Here is a 13,895-nt window from a genome sequence, read left to right on the forward strand (position 1 = left end):
AAATTGACAATTTTCTAGAGGTGTCAATATTTGTAGGTAATATTTATAATGGTCCTCTACTTTGTTTTCAATTTATTCTCCAGTCTTCAAGAGCAGCATCAAAGCAGTGAGTTTGATACATCTGAACTGCAGTTCCTCTTAAGCATAGATTTCCTGTGCAACATAATTGGTCATAATAATACAAGTCTTCTGTATTATGTATTATATAAGACCTGCATTTATCATTATACGGATGCACTGTGGCACTGTGTTACACCGTAGATATCTTGCATTATAGAATTGTTCATAATTTGTAGGTTGCCTGTGTGACATAGATATGCTGCATTGATAATTGACTCAATGTCCGTGATTGTCTTGATGTCCGTTATTACTTGCTTGTCTTGAAAGAAAAAAATCCATAATAATAATGGCCTGCTGCAAATCTTTACAATTTCGTAATTGTGAACGTGACTCTTGTTTTCTAGTTTTCCCACATTTATTGAAGGTGCCAGTACTAGAATCAAGATGTCCTACATAACTTGGGTATTTATTATAAAAATCTAGTCCTCTCAATTTGGCCTTACTGGGGAGTTATAATACAGCTTCTCCATATCAGAACAATGTCTTAAATTGTACATGCACAGTCTCTCAATTGTATTATGCCACTACTGCACAATAACATTGGAGTTGCTGAACCAAGATTTGTGTTATTATACCCCTATCTGATAACACAACTTATCTCCCAAATTACCAAAATTATCACGGCCCTGACCAATAACGAAATTACAGCACCACCCACATTTACGATTATCATGCTTCTCTGCAATATCCAATCATTTGTATGTCAAACCAGTCCTACTTTGCTACTATTTTGTGTTAGTATGTCGTTTAAAGTGAACAAAAATTGCTCTGAATCAGATGTTTAAAAGGCATTGATGAAATAGAGAATACTAGGTCTGTGCCGAATAAAGCAAAGTTTATTTTGCGAGGCTTAGAAAATCTGAACCACGAGCCTTGGCGAGTGGTTCAGATTTTCGTGCCGAGCAAAATAAACTTTGCTTTATTCGACACCGACCTAGTATTCGATTTATCCCATCAATTTTCTTAGTCGTAAAGTATTTCTTTAAAAATACAATAGGAAAATCGAACTACACGGAACATCCAAAAGTTATTTTAAGCAAACATGGTTTCATTATTTTAATCGTGTCGCGCCTAATGCATTACAAAAAGATCAGTAACTAACCTGTTTTTCTGTTTATCATACCTCTACGTTCCTGATTTTTAAGAAATAATGAAAACAAAGCACTAAACAACTGCAGCTTTAGCGTGAAAGAACATGCATTGTCTCGTATGACGTGTTAATAATGACGTCACGAGTACGCGCACTTAATATTTGTAAATAATGTTAATTTGCATTTTGAGTTGCATTATGTGTTAAAAATATATTACATCTTGGTATCAAATTGTTTGTTTTGTTGAATCTGATTCGATTTTACTAAAAATGATTACTTTATAGTTCATTCCGAGCAAAATGACCATTCTCCGCCGCGCTTGACAGCTTTATTTCAGCACTGCCGAAATAGAGGAAAATTTATTCCACAGTGGCTTATTTCTACAATGCACGTCTGATGATGGGATAAAATCATTTGCAATATCAGACTAGTCTGATATCTCATGATATCAAAAGTCAAAAACCATATATTATCTATATACGGAAATCTGCGTTATAGTGGTTATCCTTATCCGAAGGCTGGAGCTGTTGTTTTCCATTTGAGCCATTTTCATAAATAATAAAATTTCGTTCAAAATAAATCTGATTTGTGAAAATGCTCAAATATTTGCCATTTTAACCTGGACTGGTTTTGTATGGTTTTCTCTTTGTTTCAATACAAGCGCTCACAATTTTTACACTAATCCACAATCAATTTGCACTGGAAATTAGACCTTGTGTGACCTTATTGTTATTGAAATTCACATGCTAGCAGCGCAAATCAGCATTGCCTTATTATCCGCATGCTTTATGGAGAAAAAGTGGAGATATTGTTGTTATCTCCGTCTTCTGTTTGTCCGTCCGTCCTGGCCACTATCTCCTCCTACACTATAAGCACTAGAGCCTTGAAACTTACACACATGGTAGCTATGAGCATATGTGCGACCCTGCACTATTTAGAATTTTGATCTGACCCCTGGGTTGCGACCCTGCACTATTTGAAATTTTGATCTGACCCCTGGGTTAAAAGTTATGGGGGTGGGGGTGGGGCTGGGTCAGAAATTTTCACTCATTTTTTAAATGTTATTTTACATTAACTTCTTCATTTCTACACCGATTTACTTCAAATTGATAATGAACCTCTCTTATGACAATACGGTCAATCTCAACTATGCATGGCCCCATTACCAACCCTGGGGCGCCCCGCCCACATAGACAACACCCACCCAAAATTGCCTTTTACTATAACTTCTTCATTTCTACACTGATTCACTTCATATTGATACTGAACTTCTCTTATGACAATACGGTCAATCTCAACTATGCATGGCCCCATTAACAACCCTGGGGTGCCCCCTGGGTCAAACAATTGCGGCGTAGGGATACGCGTCGGCCTCTGCCGGGCCATTTCTAGTTTATACATGTACCCTGCATTACAAAGGTCTACATAATAATATGTATTGCAAATCTGTGGTCCTCCATATAAAGGTGCCTTGCATTACAAAGATCTCCATAACAATATGTTTTGCATTATACATGGACCTACATAATATAATTTATTATGTGCCTTGCATTACAAAGATCTCCATATTAATATGTATTGCGTTATACATGGACCTATATTATATAGGTGCCCTGCATAACAAAGATCTCCATAATATTATGTTTTATATTATACATGGACCTACATTATATAGGTGTTTTGGATCATACAAAGATCTACATTATAATATGTTTTGCACTATACATGGACCTACATTATAAAGGTGTTGTGCATTACAAAGAGCTACATTATAATATGTTTTGCACTATACATGGACCTACATTATAAAGGTGTTGTGCATTACAAAGAGCTACACAATAATATGTTTTTTTATTATACATGGATCTACATTATATTTTTGCCCTGTATAATTACAAAGATCTCCATAATAATATGTTTTGCATTATACATGGACCTACATTATATAGGTGCCTTGCATTATAAAGATCTACATAATAATATGTATTGCATTATATGTGTTCCTACATTATATAGGTGCCCTGCATCACAAAGATCTACATAATAATATGCTATGCATAATATACATGGACCTATATTATATAGGTTCCCTGCATTACACAGGTCTACATAATAATATGTTGTGAATTATACATGGACCTATATTATATAGGTGCCCTGCATTACAAAGGTCTACATAATAATGTGGTGTGCATTATACATGGACCTATATTATATAGGTTCCCTGCATTACAAAGGTCTACATAATAATATTTTGTGCATTATACATGGACTTACATTATATAGGTGCCCTGCATAACAAAGCTCTAAATAATGATGTTTTGCAATATACATGGACCTACATTATATAGGTGCCCTGCATTACAAAGATGTACATATTAATATGTTTTGCATTATACATGGACCTACATTATATAGGTTTTATGTATTACAAAGATCTACATAATAATGTGTTTTGCACTATACATGGACCAACATTATATAGATGTCCTGTATTACATAGTTGCCTGCTCATGATTGCATGAGTCTCTAGTAATTTGGGTTAATAAGGCCCAGGGATAATTTTAGGTCTGCGTCCTGTGTCCTGTACGCCTAGAAATTGCAGGGGACGCAAACTTTTGCTATATATGCGTCCTGTGGACACGCAATCCTTAAAGTGTTTAAATTATGATACTGAAAAAATATTTCACGAACGGAGAAAGAAGAATTTAAGACCAAAAAACTTGCAAATCAACCAAAAATATGGCCGCCATTTTACTTTTGCGCAATCAATAATCCGGGTCATTGGAAAGCTTAATTTTGTATTCAACATTCAACAATAGGAAGCGCCATTAAGATACGGGGCATGGGTTGCATAGCACTATATCTTTCTGACAATTTTGTAATTTTCTAGCAACAAATTTACAGTCCTTTTGCATTTCATGTAAAACATTTGAAAATAAGAAATCATGTAATTCTTACTCGGGGAAAGCCTGGGCTTTTAATTTGAATGATGAATAAAAACTCGTAGTGCTTTTTTTTAAAGTGGAAACTTTTTATGTTAATTATCATAATGGCTACAGACGTTGAGATATGTCAGTATTGATGTAAAACTGCTTATCTATTATAATGGTCAAGTGGGGTTATTGTTTGTCACACTACACACGCGTGAATGTGATGTACAATGGCCTGTTTTAGTCTAGAAAATACTCTAGTCATAAAACTGTTGAGTTGCCTTAAGTTTTAAAGTTTCCTGTTTAATTGCGACTAGATAGCCATGTGATCTCATTAAAATGTTGTAACACCCTGATCCACTATATTTTTCTTCTGCTCATAGATGGGACCCATACTTTTTCTCTGGGACATATAGATTTAAATCTATGAGTCCCTGAGACTCATAATTTTGATATCTAAAATTATCACTGAAGGCCTTATTTATATTTCAGTATAAAAGTGTCAAATTTTGTTTCAAGACAGGACAACATGATTATTCATTTGTACCACATAGTGTAACTAATATAACAAAATTGAGTTGAGATACATTTAACCCTTTCCCCCATAAGAAGCAAAGTAAAAATGGCTATGTGCAAACAGCATAAAACCAGAACAGCCTGCGAGTAACTCGCAGTCTGTTCAGGTTTTATGCTGTTTTCTGCTCATCAGTATCCAAGGGTTGGAAATGAAGCCTTTAAAACGTGAATCTAGTAAGGAAGGTCTTTAATTAAAGTTAACTTTCTGAGGGACTACAAATGCGTCAAAATACGTATCTAAGTAGGAAAGGCCAAGCCGGTTTAAACAACTCTCTTGAATCTCACTTGGTCACTTTTTACCGGACACTGATGACATGGTGCTGTTAGGTGGAGGCACTCTCGTTATTGTGAGACCTCGAGTGCCTAAAAGGAAAATGTTGTTCATTTTGAATATAATAGATTGGATGCAAACTTTGTGAGATGATGAATATGTGACGCTGTCATGGATTGGTGAAGGAAGCTGACGGATTGAATTTATGTCTTCCATTTTTGCAAATGATTGCAGTAATTTTTGTGATGATTGTCGTTTTAAAGTGTTCTGTATTTTAAGATGTGTCTCATGTGTGTTGTAGGCTCATTTATTTAATGGGATTTTGTTCTGGGATTGTTGCAGAAATTTACAGATTTATCATTAGTTTGAAATGTATTTATTCACAACCTTCCTGAGAATGTTGTCTTGTTATTCTTCCTTCTCATGAACAATTTGTTAAACAATTTGTCATATGCTGGTTTTCAAAGGACATTTTCACCAATTTTGGAATGTATTGAGGTTTGTCATTTAAACTAAATAGCTACACTAAAAAAACAAGAATAAAATTAAGAATGAAAAAAGCAATCCTCAACTGCCTTCAAACCACTGACCCTTGGAGTAAAAGTCTAGCATTTACACCACTTGGCTATCTGTGCTCATGCAGAGAGTTGTGTATTTTATACTTTATATAAGCAAGCTCGGAGTGTCACAAAATATAACAATAATAACAGAACTCTCCAAATTATTCAATTCTTTTGTGTTTGTTGCAACGCTTTGTAATTTTCAAGTTTTTAAATCGTCAAAAGATGCATATAATGGATATTGTAGAGCATGGTAAATGTTAAGTATTACTGTCTCCTCGCAAATATCATAACTAAAACAAAATGTGCGAATCTCAAAAAAAACAGTAATATTTTTGTAAAAGACCAAAACGTGAAAAGGTCCCTTTAATACCCAAATTTCACACATTAGGATTCAGTAGAGTAAATGTATGACAATCTTGTATTTTCAAAGGCTTATTTTCTGAGTTTTGATTTAAAAAAATTGTTTATTGCTCACAAATACGATAAGTTAATCATGGTCAATATGTTATTGTGTCTTATATTATCAACTTATGTTTTTTCACAAATATGCAGTAGTGTAAAAATACCAAGGTTTTGTTTAGTTTAAAACTATTTTGTTTGGACAAAAACATCTTTAATAAAAAACAACAATTTGTTGTTCATTTAGTTAAAAACTATTTTGTTTGGACGAAAATATCTTTAATAGAAAACATTTTCATTGATTTGACCTGGTGTATGGGGCTGGTTTTTAGATCGGCTGTTTTCGGAGAAAACCCGAGGTATTGTCATAGCCAGCTCGCTGTCCGCTGTCTGCCATCTGCGTCGTGCTAAAACCTTAACATTTTGTTTAGGTTTTGAACATTGGCTCTAAAATCAAAGTATTCAACCTACAACTTTGAAACTTCATATATAGCTGCACCTTGATGAGTTCTACATGCCACACCGATTTTTGGGTCACTAGGTCAAAGGTCAAGGTCACTGTGACCAAAAAAATAAAATAAAATAAAATCTGACAAGCTTTCATTAATTCAAAACTGCACCCGCAGTCGAGTGTTGCACCCGTTATGCGATGCTGTTGTTAAAAATATTAAATGCCCTCTGTTATACTTACATTAGGTTGTAACTTGTGGAGTAGTTCCCATACTTATAACTTTATTTAATGAACTTTATCAATATTTCCCTGGTAACTATTCCAGGAGCTTGCTGTTTTTAATTCATCAACTGTTTTAAGGTATACACACATTCTAAATTTATCTTAAGACGTTTTACTTTGATAGAACAATAGGCCCAGACCATTCTCTCTGCAAAAAAGTGACAAGTTTATTTATTCTAATTGCTGTCAAGTTCTTTTGACACCAGCCCAGACTCTCATTTCCTGACTGCCAATCAGCAAGTCACGCCTCATGAACATGGGGGGGGGGGGGGGGGGGGGCTGACTGCAAGCTGCATTATGCAGTGCATCAAGGTCTTGCTTGTATTAAGAAGTCTTTGATTGATGATGAAAACAGTACTATTAGTAGTAATGTGTAATTGGTTGATAGTTACAACAGTAAACATTATCAAAATGTAAAAAGTCTGTTTACAGGCTTACAGACTTGTAAAAAGAACAAGAGCCCTATAAGGTACAGGAACACAATTTAATACCTTTGAAAAAGTATTTTAAAAAATAGTAAGAACTATTGTGACGTAGTTACTTATTGTTTATGGAGAACACACAGTAACAAACAAAGTTCATTTCTGTTTTCATCGGGATTTTTTTATGTTTTATATTTTCTAATACAACGCTTGCTAATTTTCATGAAATACAATTTTACAGCGCGGCGGCCAACATGGCCACCACGTCAAGAAAACGTGACAAATCTAACCGCTGAAATGCTTAATTCTGACCAAACATCTACATTTTGTCTACAGGTTAATTTGCATAAAACTCCCTTATAACTTTGATTGGTCATTAGTGTCCGTTTCTTCTCGTGCTTATTGTTGATTGGTTGAATTGCTGAATGTACTGAATCAATGACACCCTGGGAACGGAGAAACAAAACTATTCAATTATTTACACACTTATCGAATAATCCATCTAGACATCTAATTTGATTATTTGTGGTGGTATAAATTTTTAATGTACTCTTATAGTTGAATAAGATTACGTTTCCCGGTGCAATACTTTGTATGACTGCATGATGCAACTTTGTATGACTGATGCAAACAAGGTATTACTGTCAGGCCCCTATGTCAATATCGTTGACCATTTTCAATTGAATGCCTTGTTATGCCCCCCTTCGAAGAAGAGGGGGTATATTGCTTTGCACATGTCGGTCTGTCGGTCGGTCCGTCCACCAGGTGGTTTTCGGATGATAACTCAAGAACGCTTGGGCCTAGGATCATGAAACTTCATAGGTACATTGATCATGACTCGCAGATGACCCCTATTGATTTTGAGGTCACTAGGTCAAAGGTCAAGGTCACGATGACCCGAAATAGTAAAATGGTTTCCGGATGATAACTCAAGAACGCTTCGACCTAGGATCATGAAATTTAATAGGTAGATTGATCATGACTCGCAGATGACCCCTATTGATTTTCAGGTCACTAGGTCAAAGGTCAAGGTCACAGTAACCCGAAATAGTAAAATGGTTTCCGGATGATAACTCAAGAATGCTTAGGCCTTGGATCATGAAACTTGATAGATACATTGATCATGACTCGCAGATGACCCCTATTGATTTTGAGGTCACTAGGTCAAAGGTCAAGGTCACGATGACCCGAAATAGTAAAATGGTTTCCGGATGATAACTCAAGAACGCTTCGACCTAGGATCATGAAATTTAATAGGTAGATTGATCATGACTCGCAGATGACCCCTATTGATTTTCAGGTCACTAGGTCAAAGGTCAAGGTCACAGTGACCCGAAATAGTAAAATGGTTTCCGGATGATAACTCAAGAATGCTTAGGCCTTGGATCATGAAACTTGATAGGTAGATTGATCATGACTCCCAGATTACCCCTATTGATTTTCAGGTCACTAGGTCAAAGGTCAAGGTCACAGTGACCCAAAATAATAAAATGGTTTCCGGATGATAACTAAAGAACACTTATGCCTAGGATCATGAAACTTCGTAGGTAGATTGATAATGGCTGGCAGATGACCCCTATTGATTTTCAGGTCACTATAAGGTCAAAGGTCAAGGTCACGGTGACCCGAAATAGTAAAATGATTTACGGATGATAACTCAAGAACGATTAGACCTAGGATCATGAAACTTCATAGGTACATTGATCATGACTCGCAGATGACCCCTATTGATTTTCAGGTCACTAGGTAAAAGGTCAAGGTCACGGTAACCGAAATAGTAAAATGATTTACGGATGATAACTCAAGAACACTTATGCCTAGGATTATGAAACTTGATAGGTAGATTGATCATGACTCGCAGTTGACCCCTATTGATTTTCAGGTCACTATATCAAAGGTCAAGGTCAGGGTGACCTGAAATAGTAAAATGGTTTCCGGATGATAACTCAAGAACGCTAATGGCTACGATCATGAAACTTCATAGGTACATTGATCATGACTTGCAGATGACCCCTATTGATTTTCAGGTCACTAGGTCAAAGGTCAAGGTCACAGTGACCCAAAATAATAAAATGGTTTCCGGATGATAACTAAAGAACACTTATGCCTAGGATCATGAAACTTCGTAGGTAGATTGATAATGGCTGGCAGATGACCCCTATTGATTTTCAGGTCACTATAAGGTCAAAGGTCAAGGTCACGGTGACCCGAAATAGTAAAATGATTTACGGATGATAACTCAAGAACGCTTAGACCTAGGATCATGAAACTTCATAGGTACATTGATCATGACTCGCAGATGACCCCTATTGATTTTCAGGTCACTAGGTCAAAGGTCAAGGTCACGGTGACCCGAAATAGTAAAATGATTTACGGATGATATCTCAAGAACACTTATGCCTAGGATTATGAAACTTGATAGGTAGATTGATCATGACTCGCAGTTGACCCCTATTGATTTTCAGGTCACTATATCAAAGGTCAAGGTCAGGGTGACCTGAAATAGTAAAATGGTTTCCGGATGATAACTCAAGAACGCTAATGGCTACGGTCATGAAACTTCATAGGTACATTGATCATGACTTGCAGATGACCCCTATTGATTTTGAGGTCACTAGGTCAAAGGTCAAGGTCATGGTGACCCGAAATATTAAAATGATTTTCGGATGATAACTCAAGAACGCTTATGCCTAGGATCATGAAACTTCATAGGTACATTGATCATGACTCGCAGATGACCCCTATCGATTTTGTGGTCACTAGGTCAAAGTTCAAGTTCACGGTGACCCGAAATAGTAAAATGGTTTCCGGATGATAACTGAAGAACGCTTATTCCTGGGATCATGAAATTGATAGGTAGATTGATCATGACTCGCAGATGACCCCTATTGATTTTCAGGTCACTAGGTCAAAGGTCAAGGTCACGGTGACCCGAAATAGTAAAATGGTTTCCGGATGATAACTCAAAAATGCTTATGGCTAGGATCTTGAAACTTCATAGGTACATTGATCATGACTGGCAGATGACCCCTATCGATTTTTTAGGTCACTAGGTCAAAGGTCAAGTTCACAGTGACAAAAAACATATTCACACAATGGCTGTCATTACAACGGAGAGCCCATATGGGGGGCATGCATGTTTTACAAACAGCCCTTGTTAAATATACAGTCTTTAGATTCTCCTATCTAAATATACTAGCTTTGATCTTTCAATTTGTTGACTTAGCCTACTTTAGCATTGAATGTACAGGTATGACTTGTCTCTACTTGCGAGAGATCTTTTATAATTTAACAAATAATAATAATTTCCAAATTCTATAATCATGGCCAAGATATCACCTAGAATAATTATTAAATTTCCAAACTTCATTTATGTTATAATTATTTTTAACATTCAACCTTTTTCTTTATATAACCCTTATAAAAGTGGATATGTTGTCATGGGTTTGATCCTCATGACTCTGGCAGCCTTCGTTAAATCATCCCCCAAGAAAGACACCAAATTCTGGGGTTACCCAGAAAACGGCTTAGAGTGTTTCAATAAGCCGTAGGCTTTTGATGAAATCAAGCTAAAATAAATGGGTGTTAGCAAAGTTAATGCTCTATATGTGCAAGTTAGTATTGTTTAATAATCCCCGCCGAAAAAAATTCGGAGGGGATATAGTAATTGGTCCAGTCCTTCTGTGCGTCCGTCTGCGTGTCCGTCCTTCCGTCCGAAACTTTGTCCAGAGCATAACTCCAAAAAATATTCAGTGGATTAACTTTAAACTTAGAATATAAACAGATGGCAACTACGAATAGTGCAGTGACAAAGAACCATAACTCTATCTACCTTAGTTTTTATGCCCCCTTTCGAAGAAAAGGGGTATATAGTTTTTGCACTGTTCGTCTGTCTGTCTGTCAGTCTGTCTGTCTGTCACACTTTTCGTGTCCGCTCTCTAATTCAATTAGTTTTCATCCGATCTTTACGAAACTTGCTCAGATGTTGTATCTAGACAATATCTAGGTCAAGTTCGAATATGGGTCATGCCGGGTCAAAAACTAGGTCACAGGATCGAAAAAAAAAAGAAAAAAAAAAGAAGAAAATAATAAGTCCTTGGACTGCATAATCCTCAGCAGTTTCAATCTTAGACTGTTCAAGAACTCATCCAGCCCCGCAGCACTCAAATGTTCACCGTCCCGCAACCAATGAACGTCTCTATTACATACATACATCATAGATGTCTTAGGAAAGTACCGCATCACATACTTCGCAATAGCATTCCCTATCCTAGAAAACTGGTCTGGCGTGAGGGCGGGGTCCCTAAACACCCACCGCCCACAAATGCCAGCCACCACAATGCTGGCGACACCTCTTGCCTTCACCAACCGGCACAACCCGAGGATAGCCAAACCGATGTCTCGGGGCTGACAGTTATGTCATTCCCCCCTAGGCAGAGGATCACAACATCTGGGCCCCACTGTAACATGTCCTCCATAAGGTCCATATTCGGTTTCAACACCCTCATGCCGCCCTGGCCAAAAAAACGATAGCACCCAGGCACCTAATAAGCAAAAGAAAACAACATTAATATAAATGAAAATGCAAGGCTACTAAGAAAATAAAGAATAGAAGGGGGTAGCAATATAAGAATTTAAAAATAGTAAGCTAATAACCACAGTAATGTAACCTGGCTGTTAAGCGACACGGGTCGGTATACTCCAAGGACAATTAGACTGGTAACACTCACTATGATAATAAACCGGAAACAACTTAACATCTATACATACATCTGCAACTCTCCACAGTCAGACATCCGTGCGACATAACTATGCCCGTAAAAAGCTATCCTTGTGGTTGAAGTCGTCATATTGACTAATAGAATTGAATTGAAAATGCTTTAAATGGACATTATTATATGACCTGCCAAATTATATGCTTTGGGTAAATAAATCAAAGTGGCGCAGTAGGCGGCATTGTGTTTCTGACAAACACATCATGGCAAAAGGTCAAGGTCAAGGTCATCCTTCAAGGTCTAAGGTCAAAAATACAAATCCAAGGGAAGTTATAAGCTTTAAAGGGAGATAATTATTCAATATTGAACATAGCAACTTGATATTTGGCATGCACGTGTATCTCATGGAGCTGCACATTTTGAGTGGTGAATCTACAGTCACGGTAGTGGTTTATAATTATTTGCTACAAAAAATAGAGATTTGTTAGAGACAATTATTTTCAAGGGAAGTAATTTATATAATTATTAATCTCAGGTTATATATTTCCTTATCAAGAATTTAAGTTCTTTTCACAGTTACTGTACAGATTTTTTATTTTGATTATTTATAATCAAATGATTGATTTGTCAAAGGTTTTTTTAAATGATATATTTATCATTTCTTTCCTGTGCTAATTTGTGAATGGTAGGGTTCATTACACACCTGTGGACTTGTGTCCATGGATACATGATGAACTCTGGCTATGATCTTTTTGATAAACTATAGGCCATGGTTGTCAGTGATGTCTGACTTGGTCATTTTTTTACTGTCTATTGACCCCCCCCCCCCCCTCCCCCGGTTGGATTGGACAAAATCCAAGGGAAGTAATAAGCTTTAAAAGGAGATGATTTCTATACCTGTCAAATGTAAACAGAAATGTTATTTCAAAGCGGCGCAGAAGGGGGCATTGTGTTTCTGACAAACACATATCTTGTTTAATTATCTCCCTTAAAATAATTTCAAAATAAATTTTTGTCCGGAGCATAACTTTAAATCTACTGAAGGGATTTACTTGAAACTTGAAATATAAACAGATGGCAAGTAGGAGAAGTGCAGTGATTAAGAACTATACTTCTATCTACCTTAGTTATTGAATTATTGCCCTTTATTAATTTCAAAGTTAATTTTTGTTTGGAACATAACTCTAAATCTACTGAAAGAATTTACTTGAAACATGAAATTTAAACAGATGGCAAGTAGGAAAAGTGCAGTGACTTAGAACCATAACTCTATCTACCTTAGTTTTTGAATCATCTCCCTTTATTTAATTTCAAAGTAAATTTTGTCCGGAGCATAACTCTTAATCTACTGAAGGGATTTACTTGAAACTAGAATTATAAACAGATGGCAACTAGGAGAAGTGCAGTGAACATAAACCATAACTCTTTCGGACGTAGTTTTTATGCCCCCGGTAGGGTGGCATAAAATGGTTTAACTGTTTGTCAGTCCGTCTGTCTGTATGCCAGTCCGTCCGAAAACTTTAACATTGGCCATCACTTTTGCAATATTGAAGATAGCAACTTAATATTTGGCATGCATGTGTATCTCGTGAAGCTGGGGAAAGGTCAAGGTCATTCTTCAAGGTCAAAAGTAAAAAAATACAATCCGAGGGAAGTAATAAGCTTTAAAAGGGAGATGATTTCTAAACCTGCCAAATGGTATATAGAAATTTTGTTTTAAAGCGGCTCAATAAGGGGCATTGTGTTTCTGACAAACATATCTCTTGTTTAATTATCTCCCTTTATTTTATTTTTTTCAATTTTTTTTATTTTATTTATATTTTATTTATTGATAATTTTAAATTATATTTATTTTAACTTTATAGCAAATATTTAAGCTTTTAAATTTTTAATATCTCCCTTTATCTAACTTTACAATAATAATTTAATTTGAACACTGAAGTATTCACTGTAAAATGAATAGATGAGTTTAAGGAAAAATACCGTGATCAAGAACAGTAACTGTTTGTAGTCTTCTTTTTTAATTACCTCCCTTTCTTTCATTATGCATCCCTTCGAAGAAGAGGGGGTAT

At 36.1% G+C, this 13,895-nt stretch overlaps 1 long non-coding RNA gene across 2 annotated transcripts; it reads left to right on the top strand.

Moving 5' to 3' along the window:
- The first annotated feature begins 8,792 nt into the window (after positions 1 to 8,792).
- Positions 8,793 to 9,750, top strand: LOC127831391 (uncharacterized). Of its 2 annotated transcripts, none has more exons than XR_008026413.1 (2): positions 8,793 to 8,846; positions 9,574 to 9,750. It is a non-coding gene; the product is annotated as an uncharacterized LOC127831391 (long non-coding RNA). The 2 variants fall into 2 exon arrangements; XR_008026412.1 differs by lacking the exon at positions 8,793 to 8,846 and adding an exon at positions 9,375 to 9,428.
- The last annotated feature ends 4,145 nt before the right edge of the window (positions 9,751 to 13,895 follow it).

This window comes from Dreissena polymorpha, chromosome 5 (genome assembly GCF_020536995.1).
Source record: "Dreissena polymorpha isolate Duluth1 chromosome 5, UMN_Dpol_1.0, whole genome shotgun sequence".
NCBI classification, from domain to species: domain Eukaryota; kingdom Metazoa; phylum Mollusca; class Bivalvia; order Myida; family Dreissenidae; genus Dreissena; species Dreissena polymorpha.